The sequence below is a fragment of the Aedes albopictus genome, chromosome 1, assembly GCF_035046485.1.
Source record: "Aedes albopictus strain Foshan chromosome 1, AalbF5, whole genome shotgun sequence".
Taxonomy (NCBI): Eukaryota; Metazoa; Arthropoda; class Insecta; order Diptera; family Culicidae; genus Aedes; species Aedes albopictus.
In genome coordinates, this window is record NC_085136.1 from 137,432,390 (window position 1) to 137,444,845 (window position 12,456).

The 12,456-nt window shown below is 44.1% G+C and overlaps 1 non-coding gene across 1 annotated transcript; it reads right to left on the reverse strand.

Moving 5' to 3' along the window:
• Positions 1-585: 585 nt before the first annotated feature.
• Positions 586-657, reverse strand: Trnaa-agc (transfer RNA alanine (anticodon AGC)). The gene has a single exon. It is a non-coding gene; the product is annotated as a tRNA-Ala (tRNA).
• Positions 658-12,456: the final 11,799 nt, after the last annotated feature.

Here is a 12,456-nt window from a genome sequence, read left to right on the forward strand (position 1 = left end):
TAATCTCTGAAAGTGGGAGTGCTTATAAAACATTAAACTGAGAAGCAGGCTTTACCGCAGTGAGGACGTTTCGCCAAGGAAAAGAAGAAGAATTAAGAACCATAATACAATAAAACCTCTTTGAAATGCAGGTTATTGTTATGCACTTTTTATTTTTGTACCTTTTTGATGCTCTGCATAAAAATAAGGAGAGCTATGTATTCAGAACCAATATTGGGCATTAGAAAATGTAATAGTGACGGTAACTACGGCAATGGAAACCACTATGTTTCAGGGGCGCTTCAGGGGAATTCAGGTGCCTTTCATGGGTTATCAGGGGGTTCCAAGGGTGCTTCAAGGAGTCTGAGGAAAGTTCCAGAGGTTATCAGGAGCTTTTCAGGGTGTTCGGATTTTAAGAACTGCAACCTCCTTTTAGCGGTCCGGTTTAGACAGCTTAAAGCTGAAATAGTTTTATTATTAGTTTTTGAGTAGATCATAAGTTCTTACATTTTTATTGCAACTTACAATAGGTTTTATGAAATTCAAATAACTCAACGTACATATGTACAGATGGGTAAATTATTGGTTGAATTGGGAAAAAATCCACAGCTCAGGTGAGATTTGAACTCACGACCCTTATTCGCTAGACAAGTGCTTTACCAACTAAGCTACCGAGCCAATTAATGACCCGGCAACTTAGTTGTCATAAGGTTCAATTCTAATCTCATTGATCTATATCATCTTCCCCTAAACCGCAAATATAACCATCTCTGTTGTACATATGTACGAAGAGCGAAAGCGATTTGTTTATTGTTTGAAACTGTTTGCCTATCGTACAGGCAACGCTTCCTCAACCACTTGTAGAGGAAGAACAATGCTACCTGGAAGGCGATCAAACGCGTCGTTCGCATTCTATTTGATACGACGGGTAACTACGCAGAGGTAGATGCTAGAAAACGACTCACTTGAATTAGCATTAGCATTAGCATTAAGCAAGTCGCACAAATTCGTAGGTGGTACAGCCCTGGATCGCTGTTATGAGGGTTGCATCCTTCCTGTCCGTTACCAAAAGATGCTCGAAAACGACTCACTTGAAGTGCAAATTTTCGGTAATACCAATATTACCAATCCGTGTGGTCAAATTATGAAATTCAAATAACTCAACGTACATATGTACAGATGGGTAAATTATTGGTTGAATTGGGAAAAAATCCACAGCTCAGGTGAGATTTGAACTCACGACCCTAATTCGCTAGACAAGTGCTTTACCAACTAAGCTACCGAGCCAATTAATGACCCGGCAACTTAGTTGTCATAAGGTTCAATTCTAATCTCATCGATCTATATCATCTTCCCCTAAACCGCAAATATAACCATCTCTGTTGTACATATGTACAACACCGGTTTTTCTTCACCCTCGCGTGCAAGCTAGTAGGAGGTTCTACCGGGAGTAATCTTCTACGGTTATCGGTAGGTGCTTGAGTCACCGCTACATTTAGGTTTGAATTAGCAAATTGTAGGGCAAATAGATCTCAGATTATATTACTTACTTAGTATTAAACCTTTAAGGTCAACAATAGGTTATCAAATTCAGTAGTATATCAACGTAGGTTATCAAATTTAGCATCTAGGTAGAAACAAATATAATAATATAGTAATTCAAGGTATTTTTATAAGCATTACATACGGATAATCTTGGCAGTTCTCTCACTGTGAATACTGCACTTTAGGTATAACAAACTACGAATTTTAGGTAGAATAATTAGCCAAATTGAAGTTAATTTTAGGATTTTAGTTTAGAACGTGTTTCTTCGATAATTGTGTTCTAGATCAAAGTCCAAATAAAGTCGTAGCAGTCAGCCTTTTATTGGGTACCACTTCTAGTACTGCATTCGGTCCCCGGTACCCAAATTTGACATTTGCCGGAATACCTCATTTTATATTAACTTTGCTAGGCAGTTGTCTATGGCAACAACCTCAGCATGAAAATTGTTTTGTGACGCTTGACTCGTGACGCTATCGGATGAAAATTTGTGGGTTTCATTTGCAATCATCGGTATTTTTATCCTTTTTCTTGCAATTGCATTGCAATAAGAACAGAGCCTGATTCTTAGCTATGAGCAGCAAACAAAGTGAATAGAAAATAACTGGATTTAGCAAAAATACTCGTCTAATGATAGAAAAAGGGCTATCGAAAATATTAATAGAACTTAAGCATGGAAAGTCAGTTTGCTTGCCATAATTGAAACTTTAGAGTGTGTTCATAATTCACGAAACTGGCGACATCGGAATTCGGAGTTTGATTCATTTTACGTTGAAATCAAGCAAGTGGGAATGATTCCCTTCCCAGGAGTTTCTCTTTGTGATTTAATTTATTGAAAAACAACCATGAGCTTCTAAGCGGTTTAGTATGTATTCTTTTATTAATCATTAAACAAACATGTATTAAAATCTAAAAAACTAATTAAAAAACAATTCTCAAAACCTATCAATGCAACAAATATGATGAAATAGTAAGTCTTAATAGTAATTACAATACGGTATAGGAAAAAAAGTTTATCAACTTATGGATTGAATACATCTTTCAGCTGTAGGGAACACTCTTTAGGACTTCCTTATCTGTAAATATACAAATCCTTTCTAAAGAAATTTATATTAAAATCGTATGAAACGAGCGGTGAATGGCGACCTCACGGTGTATTTGTGCTTTAAATTAGGTTTACCTTCAGTTTTGGACTTTTCTATCCGTAGACTCTGTTTCACTTGTTCTCTATGAATTTCCAAATATTGTACGTCCTGTAACAACTCAATCTCAAATATCGTAGGAACAGCATGTCTTTTCAACCTGAAATGGTTTGAGATACATAATTACTTCTCAGATGCTTTAGTTCTCCGGTCGAAATTGATCAGCTTTTTTCCTAGAATTTTCAAGAGCACATAAGAAGAATCTGAAGATTCAAATAACGAGTTACGCTGAAAAGCAGATCTATTGATCATCAACAATGAGTAATCAATCGATTACTTCAGATTAGATCCCGGTTTACGGTATAACATTAATACCGAGTAAGCAGAACAACTTATTGGTGGACTCTTTTTGACAACAATGTTACATACCCTTTCGAAACATCTGATGGATCCTTAAATACCTCATCATCAAAATGCCGAGAGCAAATACGGCGATGCTCCATATTTCCGGTTACTGTAGTGCCGTGCTCACGGCAGAACTTTCTCCACATATTCGAGCTAAAATTAAATAAAAAATAATACTCGCTTTTATACAGTAATACATGTACTTGCCAGTAATCATCCTGAGGGAAACGGTACAGGGAGACCACAGTCTGTGGTGGGATGGATGCTTTCCATTGGTTCCTGCATCTTTCGATGCAGCATACTTTTCCCATGGCGAGCCACCTAATCAACAGTATGCAACACAGATCACCGTTTGTTATTTTCCACATAGCAACAGATAGCAACGTTGGTTTTGCATTGCACAGGTAACGAGATCAATTTGATCGAAACTTTTCAAGGCAAATATAAAACACGGTATAATATTTTCTATTCTAGTACTTCATGATCCCCAAAATAATGAGGTATTATCAAGGAGTCATACGACTTAATTGGGACTTTGGTTGAGGAGTGTTCAAGGAGGGTCAGCGGGTTTCAGATAGCATCAAGAGCACACCCAGGGCTCTTAGGGGCGTTCCAGGGGTCTCAGTGGCGTTTCAAGGGATATCGGGGATACATGAGGGTCTCATGAGTGTCTCAGAGTGTCTCACGGGGTTTCAGGGGGTTCCATGGGGTATAAACGCTCCTGAAATCTCCGGAATCCCTATGAAATTCAACTGATCGCCAGATACTTCTCCAAAAAAAATCAAACCTTGAAACACCCCTGAAATACATTGAAACGCCACTGAAACTTCCATAGTTCCATTGAAACGCCCTCTGAGATCCCCGTCATCCTCATGAAATGCCCATGAAACCCTTTGGAACATTCTTTAAAGTTTTCAGAAGCCCACTGAAACAAGACGTCCAAGAGGGCCCATATAGCCGAGGTGGTAAACGCACGGGTATTCAGCATGACCATGCTGAGGGTGACGGGTTCGATTCCCGGTCGGTCCAGGATCTTTTCGTAAAGGAAATTTCCTTGACTTCCTTGGGCACAGAGTATCTTCGTGCCTGCCACACGATATACACATGCAAAATGGTCATTGGCAGAGGAAGCTCTCAGTTAATAACTGTAGCTGAAAAGCAGGCTTTGTCCCAGTGAGGACGTTACGCCAAGAAGAGGAGAGGAGAGGAGGAAACAAGACGTTCCCGAATCTGAAACTTTCAAAAAATACTTGAAACGCTCCTGAAACCTCTTGAAACACCCTTTGAAGGCTCCTGAGATCTCCTTCTGTGAATCTTGAAATCCTCGTAATCCCACTCAAACATCAATGAAACCGGTCAAAATTAATAGGCTCCTGAAATCCCTTGAAACATCCGCTAAAACGCCTCTGAAGCACTTTGAGCCCCTTTTTGTTGAAATCCTCTTAGCCTAATCTCAAATGCCTAGGAGCAAGACCTTTCCTCGCGAGCTAAGTTTCCTCGTTAAAGCCCTGACTTAATTTACGTCGAAATGACCTCTTTTAGTGCTCTTTTCAATGTATGCACCCCTAGCCCATGGCCCAAAAAGAGGTTCTAATTTACTGTGTTTGCGGCTGCCGTTCTCCATCCTCGACCACGCCAGATTATGTTCTATCTGGTTCGCCCATTTTACCTGCCTTCCGGATCAAAACTTTACAGAAATGATGTCCGGCATTCTTGTAACATGCCCTGCCTACCGTATCCTTACTACCGCCACCTTCTGGATATTGGGATTGCCGTAGAGTGCAGCGTGCAGGATCCGGTGTTATGGAATGTCATGTACGACGAGGTGTTGAGGATGAAGTTCCCGATGGGAGTGGAGATCATCGGCTTTGCTGATGGAATAACGCCTGAAGTCTACGGTGAATGGATCGAAGAAGTGATATTGACTACTGCCCACTCCCGCGATCGAGTGTGTGGAGTTGTGGAGAAAGTGGATGAGATCCAGGAAACTGGAATTGGCTCACTACAAAACTGAGGTGATGGTTGTGAACAACCAAAAGTTGGATCAGCAAACAGTGATCAGTGTAGGCGATTGAAGATGAACACTTGAAGAGTTAGAACCGGTGTCGTCCGCAAAATCTGGTTCGTTGTCGACCGGCTAACGATGATGCCGGCTTCATAACTTCCCGTGAACTCATTTGTTTTTGGTGACAGACGACGAAAGATAATCTGGAATAACAGTCTGTCGGAGACATTGATCATCGGCATCGCACAGCAATTCTTACATTCAAATTGGTTGCCTAGCTTGTGAATGGGGATAGATTACTCCTTCATTTCAGTTCACCGGTGGTTGTTCGGTTTTTTGCTACACTTTCAGGTGGAAAAACACTAAATGTTGAAACATAACAACGGCTGATCTAATGAGTTGTTGAATTATTATTATACGACGAATGAACACTCATATATATGTCCCTAATTGGACGTGGAACCTTTTATTTGAATAATCCCATATTTTTTCTATTATTTTACAGCAATTGTTATCCTATCGTTTTGCAACCTATAAATTTTAACCAGTTTCTCCACCGTGCATAAAATTCAACTAAGGTCACTCTACAATCATCTACTGTATTGAACCTGTTTGCTATCTATCTGCTCTACAGCCATTTAGCTTTTAGCGACTGGGCAGTCCCTCTGACTTCCGGACCAGACCTAGAGCGAAAAAAAGAGAAGCATCCGCCTACGGCATGCCCCCCTTATTGACATTGCTGGAGGTACATACAACGATGATAATGCTGATGACGATGACAAGCCCTCCCAAAACGGCTCAAACAAGCGCCTCCGCCGAGAAACGGAGAGTGGCTTCTCCTCTGTAGATTTAGTTTGGACGTAGATGGGGAAATAGGAATAACATGTGCTCTTGGGATTTAATGACTCAGTAAGGTGTAACATAATTTGATAATAAAAAGATTGCGTAAACCATAACGTTACGCTTCGTATCATCCTTGATCAAGTCAATGGATTCCAAGAGTTATAACTCTACCTGGTGTTCATCTGTTACAAAAACCATTTATTTTGGTGGGATAACTTACCACTGCGACCATTTCTCTGACCAAAAAAAACATACTATCATCTTAACAAAGAAAACATATGGTGAGCCCTAAGGCGCAAGCATGTCCCTGAGGGAATCGTCAGCCTCATTGAAGCACAGTACAATGCATGTTTGTGCAGAGATGTAAGCGGTGGATGCGAAAGTGGAGACCGATCGGCCAACTCTTCGCAGGAGTGGGAACGAAATTAGCAAGCAAGCGTTAGACTGGAACCCAGCAGAGCATCGCAGCAGAAGCAGACCCAGATAATCATGGCGACGCAGGATCAACAAAGAAATTCAATATTACGGCACAAATGTGACCAGTCTCATGTAAATGCGAAAACAGACGATCGCTCAGGATGGAAGTAGCACTATGAGTGCAAGGCTTGAAGTAGCACAATGAAAAGAAATGTTGAAAAGTGTATATTACCCTGACCTCCCTTGTGGTATGGGCACAATCATGCCCTTCTCCGCCCCTGGGGAGGATTTTTATTTTCATTTTGCAATGTAACATTGGCCTCTCGAGCTCAGCTCTATCTCACAACCTGTCCTCTACGCCTTGTTCCGTTCAGATGTTGCCAATACTGTTGGCAGAGGGGCCCTGTTCGACCGAACGAACGATTGAACACATCCGAAGCCAAGGTATTTCACGCTGCTTTACACTGCCTAACTGGCAGGCAGGGTGCAGGCAGACAGTTGGAACATGTGCTTGCTAGGGAACGCGCCACCAGCAGGACACGGGGGAGGCAAAAGTACATCAAATAAATCGAGATTGGGCGGTAATTTACATTTCCGTCGTTAGATGGAGTTTTTCTACTTTCGGCTGTCGCTGCGTGTGTAGAGCTATGTTGTTGGGTGACGTAGAACAGAAAAACGCCACAGCGCCCAAGTGGAGTAAAATTGAATGTTTTTCTGTTTTGCGTTTGTCGCCGGCTGAACGTAATTCGAAGAGCGCTATTGGTTGATGCTTTTAACAATATTCTAAATCACATTTTTCTTTTCTCCGGATTTCAATGTGAGCTTTTTTCCAGAAACCTATTGATGCTAAAATTTAATCATAACAAGGAAAATATACTATTGAAAAACATATGCAGAGCACCAGTAAGTGGAGTAAGCGTGCATGGAGGTTAGTAGATGTCAAGTAATTCATATCGCTTCCCTGCTTACGTATCTTTGCCTTGACGTACATTGGGCAGGATGAATGCAATAGAAAAATGCGACAAGGACCTGATGGCTGAAAGTGAGGGAAATTACATTATGCGTAGGATGAAAATCTGATTTGACGAAGCATAAATTGCGATGCTTGTGATGATGGGCATTCAAATAGCTGAAGATTTTGGAACACATTTTCCGGGATAAGACTATAGGCTAATTTCGTATAAGATCTATCATTATATCTTGAGGACATGATAATTTAAGTACACAGATGATCGCCCCAATAGTTGGTTTGAAAAATACTACAAAGCGGAAGCCGCAAAGCTGTGTCAGCATGGACTTCGATTTCTGCCCATATTGACAACTCTGCTGGAACCAATGAGTTTCAGTGCAGCAATCAAGTGGCGAAGCAAAATCTGTGCAATGAGTACGGTCTGCCCTCAAGGTAATAGGGCCCTAAACTCAGTTAGAGCTTTCATTTAAAACTACTGTACCTTCCCGCAAGATCACCAAACAAAAATATTCTGAAACTCCCTTTAATGCGTCCGACAATCCCATGACACCTCCTGAAACCCCCCTGTAACGCCTCTGAACCCCCCCCCCCCCCAAACGCACATAAAACCATCTAAATTTCACCTGAAACTCATTGAACTGGCTCCGCAAATCTCAGACTCACTGTAATACACATGCAAACCCCCGAAACCAGTGAAATGTCTCTGATTAAAATGTCTGTAACACCTCCTGAAGCCTACAGAAAGAGCTCATAAAGCCCGTGCAGCTCCAAAACCCTCCTCATAACGCCTCTGAAATTCCCTGTAAAGCATCTGAAATCCGCTGAAAATTATCCGAGCCTCCATCAAATGGCTTCGAGACACCCTCAAACCTCGTCAAACACCCTATAACCGTCCTGATAATGTCTGAAAAACGCCTCTAAACCTCTTGAAACCACCACAAATGCCACCAAACCCCCCTGAAACTTCCTAAAATCTATTGAGCCACCTCTGGAACCCTCTGCGAACTTGCTGTAACACCCTTTTTTTCTTCTGAGCCTTGGGGGATAATCTGGTCTACAGACACACCTGATCAGGGAGGTCCAGATAGCGTGGGGTTTTGGACCGTCTTGTACAACAAAAGGGAAAGCCAGGTCTACTCTTTTCTCGACCCACTAAACAACATTCCCGTTGCTGCCAAACCCTGCGTGTCTCCGGAGCTACCAAAGGTATGCTCATCGCCGATCATCACTCTTAAGTGCTTGACGGAGCGCTTTGAAATGATAGTGCAATCGCCTACACTGATCACCGCTTGCTGCTTCGACTATCGATTATTCACAATAACCACCTCAGTTTTATGGTGAGCCAACTCCAGTTTCCTGTATCTCATCCACTCCTCCACAACCTTGATCGAGGGGCAGTAGTCTAGTCGCCTAGGCGTAGTGGACTCGCCTAGGCATGGTAGCTCAATGCCGTCCCAACCAAGTATGTTTCGCTCACGGCGGAGTGGCTCCCTAAATACCCCTTCGTCGAAGTATGCTGTCTTCCACCTGCGAGGGTTTGGCCTTGGCCTAGCCACTTCTTCCTTGCCGGATGAAAAACAACAAAGCCGCAGGAGCAGATCAACAACCAAGCGAGCTTCAAAAATACGGTACAGAAGCACTGGTGAAAGCACTACACTGGGTCATTACCAAGATTTGGGAGGAGGAAGTATTACCGGATGAATAGATGAAAGGTGTGTGTTCCATCTCCAAAAAGGGTGACAAGTTGGATTGCGGGAACTATCGCGCGATTACACTACTAAGCTCTGCCTACAAGATACTCTCTCAAATTTTATGCTGCCGTCTATCACCGATTGCAAGAGAGTTCGTGGGGCAATATCAGGCTGGATTCATGGGTAAACGCGCTACAACTGATCAGATGATCGCCATTCACCAGGTGTTGCAGAAATGCCGCGAATACAACGTGTCCACACATCACATGTTCATCGATTTCAAATCGGCGTATGATACAATCGATCGAGAACGGCTATGGCAGATTGTGCTCGAACACGGATTCCCGGATAAACTGATACGATTGATCAAGGCGACGATGGATTGAGTGATGTGCGTAGTTCGAGTATTAGGGACACTCTCGAGTCCCTTCGAATCTCGCAGAGGGTTACGACAAGGTGATGGTCTTTCGTGCTTGCTGTTCAACATTGCGTTAGAGGGTGTAATAAGAAGAGCGGGGATAAACACGAGTGGGACGATTTTCACGAAGTGCGTTCAGCTTCTTGGTTTCGCCGATGATATTAATATTATTGCTCGTAAATTTGAGACGATGGCGGAAATGTACATCCGGCTAAAGAGTGAAGCCAGGCGAATCGGATTAGTCATTAATGTGTCGAAGACAAAGTACATGATGGCAAAGGGCTCCAGGGAAGAATCACCGCGCCCGCCGCCCCGAATGTATATCAACGGTGATGAAATCGAGGCGGTTGAAGAATTCGTGTACTTGGGGCCTCTATGGGCACGAAACATGGACCCTACGTGCAGAGGACCAACACGCCCTTGGAGTTTTCGAACGGAAGGTGTTGCGTACCATCTACGGCGGAGTGCAGATGGAAGACGGGACTTGGAGAAGGCGAATGAACCACGAGCTGCATCAGCTGCTAAGAGAACCAACCATCGTCCATACCGCGAAAATCGGGAGGCTACGGTGGGCGGGTCACGTCATCAGGATGTCGGATAGCAACCCGACTAAAATGGTTCTCGATAGTCATCCGACCGGTACAAGGAGACGTGGAGCGCAGCGAGCTAGGTGGGTCGACCAAGTGGAGGACGATCTGCGGACCCTACGCATAGTGCGGAACTGGAGACAAACAGTCATGGACCGAGTGGAATGGAGGAGGCTACTATGTACTGCAGAGGCCACCCCGGCCTTAGCCTGATCGGTAAGGTAAGTATCTCACACGAACGGTAAAGGCTGGGTATGCTGCGCTATTCAGATCCCATTGTGATCCGCTAGCTTCTGCCCAGCAACTCCTATCCCTACCTCCACGCGGTACCGGCCGGAAACTATGAGCAACCTTAGGGAAGATCGGGTAACCAACCCCGGTGATAACTTTGGTCGTAGGACGACAGGGAAGGAAGGGTTTGCTTCGGCAAACCTGAGCGTCTGTTCTCCAGGAAGAGCGGCTCACAACAGCGTCTGATCCCCATGTTAGGGGCGGCTGATCTACGTCCGAGTGCCAGGGAAGGACTCTACACACTTAGAAAAAATGACGGATTACGGTAAAATTTTACCGTAATCTCAACAGCTGAACGTACGGTAAAAAGTTCGGTGATTTTTCAAACCACCGAACGTACTGCGAATCTCAGGAAAATGCATCTGTCAAAATTACCGGAATGTTCGGCACTTTTTACAAATTTACAAATTTGTCGAGTATGTTTGTTTACAAATGAATTCTCAATACCACTGAACGTACGGTAAATTTTACAAATTTACGGCGATTTTATGCGAGCACAAAAAAAAACAATATTTTCATAAAAAACGTCGATGATGGGATCGAATACAGGACCTTCTGATCATGAAACACACTTGCTGCCGCTGTACAAGAGAGTCTTGCTTGGAGATGATGCGCAAATTCTAATAGAACTGGTGCTCGAAGCTGCCGGCATGGCTGTCAAACGCATTTTACAGAAGTGCGGTAAAATAGTCCCATCACCGATCTGTTCGGTAAAATATTCACAGGTCTCCTGTAAATTTGTGTGATTTCACCGGTTCTTCGGTGATTTCTTAGATTTCACCGATTTTCTCCTGCAATTTCATCGATTTCGCCGTAATACTGCAGTTTGCTTGTTTACAGACCAGTTTCGGTGATTTTTTTCACCGAATACTGTAATTTATTCTAAGTGTGTAAGCTCAACTGTGCACTATGGTCCTCCGGAAAGTAGAGGGTTGGTGTCAGGCCCTACAAGCCAGCCGTAAAAAACCATTGTAGAGGAAAATCAACAACAGAATAATACGAACCAAGACCAACGGCAACGACCCCAGCGAACAAAAAGGACTTGCGATTGGAAACTCGGTACGTGGAACTGCCGATCTCTCAACTTCATTGGAGCACCCGCATACTCGCCGATCTACTGAAGGACCGCGGCTTCGGCATCGTAGCGCTGCAGGAGGTGTGTTGGACAGGATCCATGGTGCGAACGTTTAGAGGTAATCATACCATCTACCAGAGCTGTGACAACACACGCGAGCTGGGAACAGCTTTCATAGTGATGGGTGATATGCAGAGGCGCGTGATCGGTTGTTGGCCGATCGACGAAAGAATGTGCAGGTTGAGGATCAAGGGCCGATTCTTCAACTTCAGCATAATAAACGTGCACAGCCCACACTCCGGAAGTACTGATGATGATAAGGACGCATTTTACGCACAGCTCGAACGCGAGTACGATCGCTGCCCAAGCCACGACGTCAAGATCATCATAGGAGATTTGAACGCTCAGGTAGGCCAGGAGGAGGAATTCAGGCCGACGATTGGTAAGTTCAGCGCCCACCAGCAGACGAACGAAAACGGCCTACGACTCATTGATTTCGCCGCCTCCAAAAATATGGCCAAACGTAGCACCTTTTTTCAACACAGCCTCCCTTATCGTTACACCTGGAGATCACCACAGCAGACGGAATCTCAAATCGACCACGTTCTGATTGACGGACATTATCGACGTCAGGACCTATCGTGGCGCCAACATCGACTCCGACCACTATCTGGTGATGGTCAAACTGCGCCTAAAACTCTCCGTCATCAACAATGTACGGTACCGGCGATCGCCACGGTACGACCAAGAGCGACTGAAGCAATCGGATGTCGCCTCAGCATACGCGCAGAATCTCGAAGCCGCGTTGCCAGACGAGGGCGAGCTCGATGAGGCCGCTCTAGAGGACTGCTGGAGTACAGTGAAAGCAGCCATCAACGACGCAGCAGAGAGCACCATCGGGTACGTGGAACGGAATCGACGGAACGAATGGTTCGACGAAGAGTGCAGAACGGTTTTGGAGGAGAAGAACGCAGCGAGGGCGGTAATGCTGCAGCAAGGGACTCGACAGAACGTGGAACGTTACAAACAGAAGCGGAAACAGCAGACCTGCCTCTTTCGGGAGAAGAAGCGCCGCCTGGAAGAAGCGGAG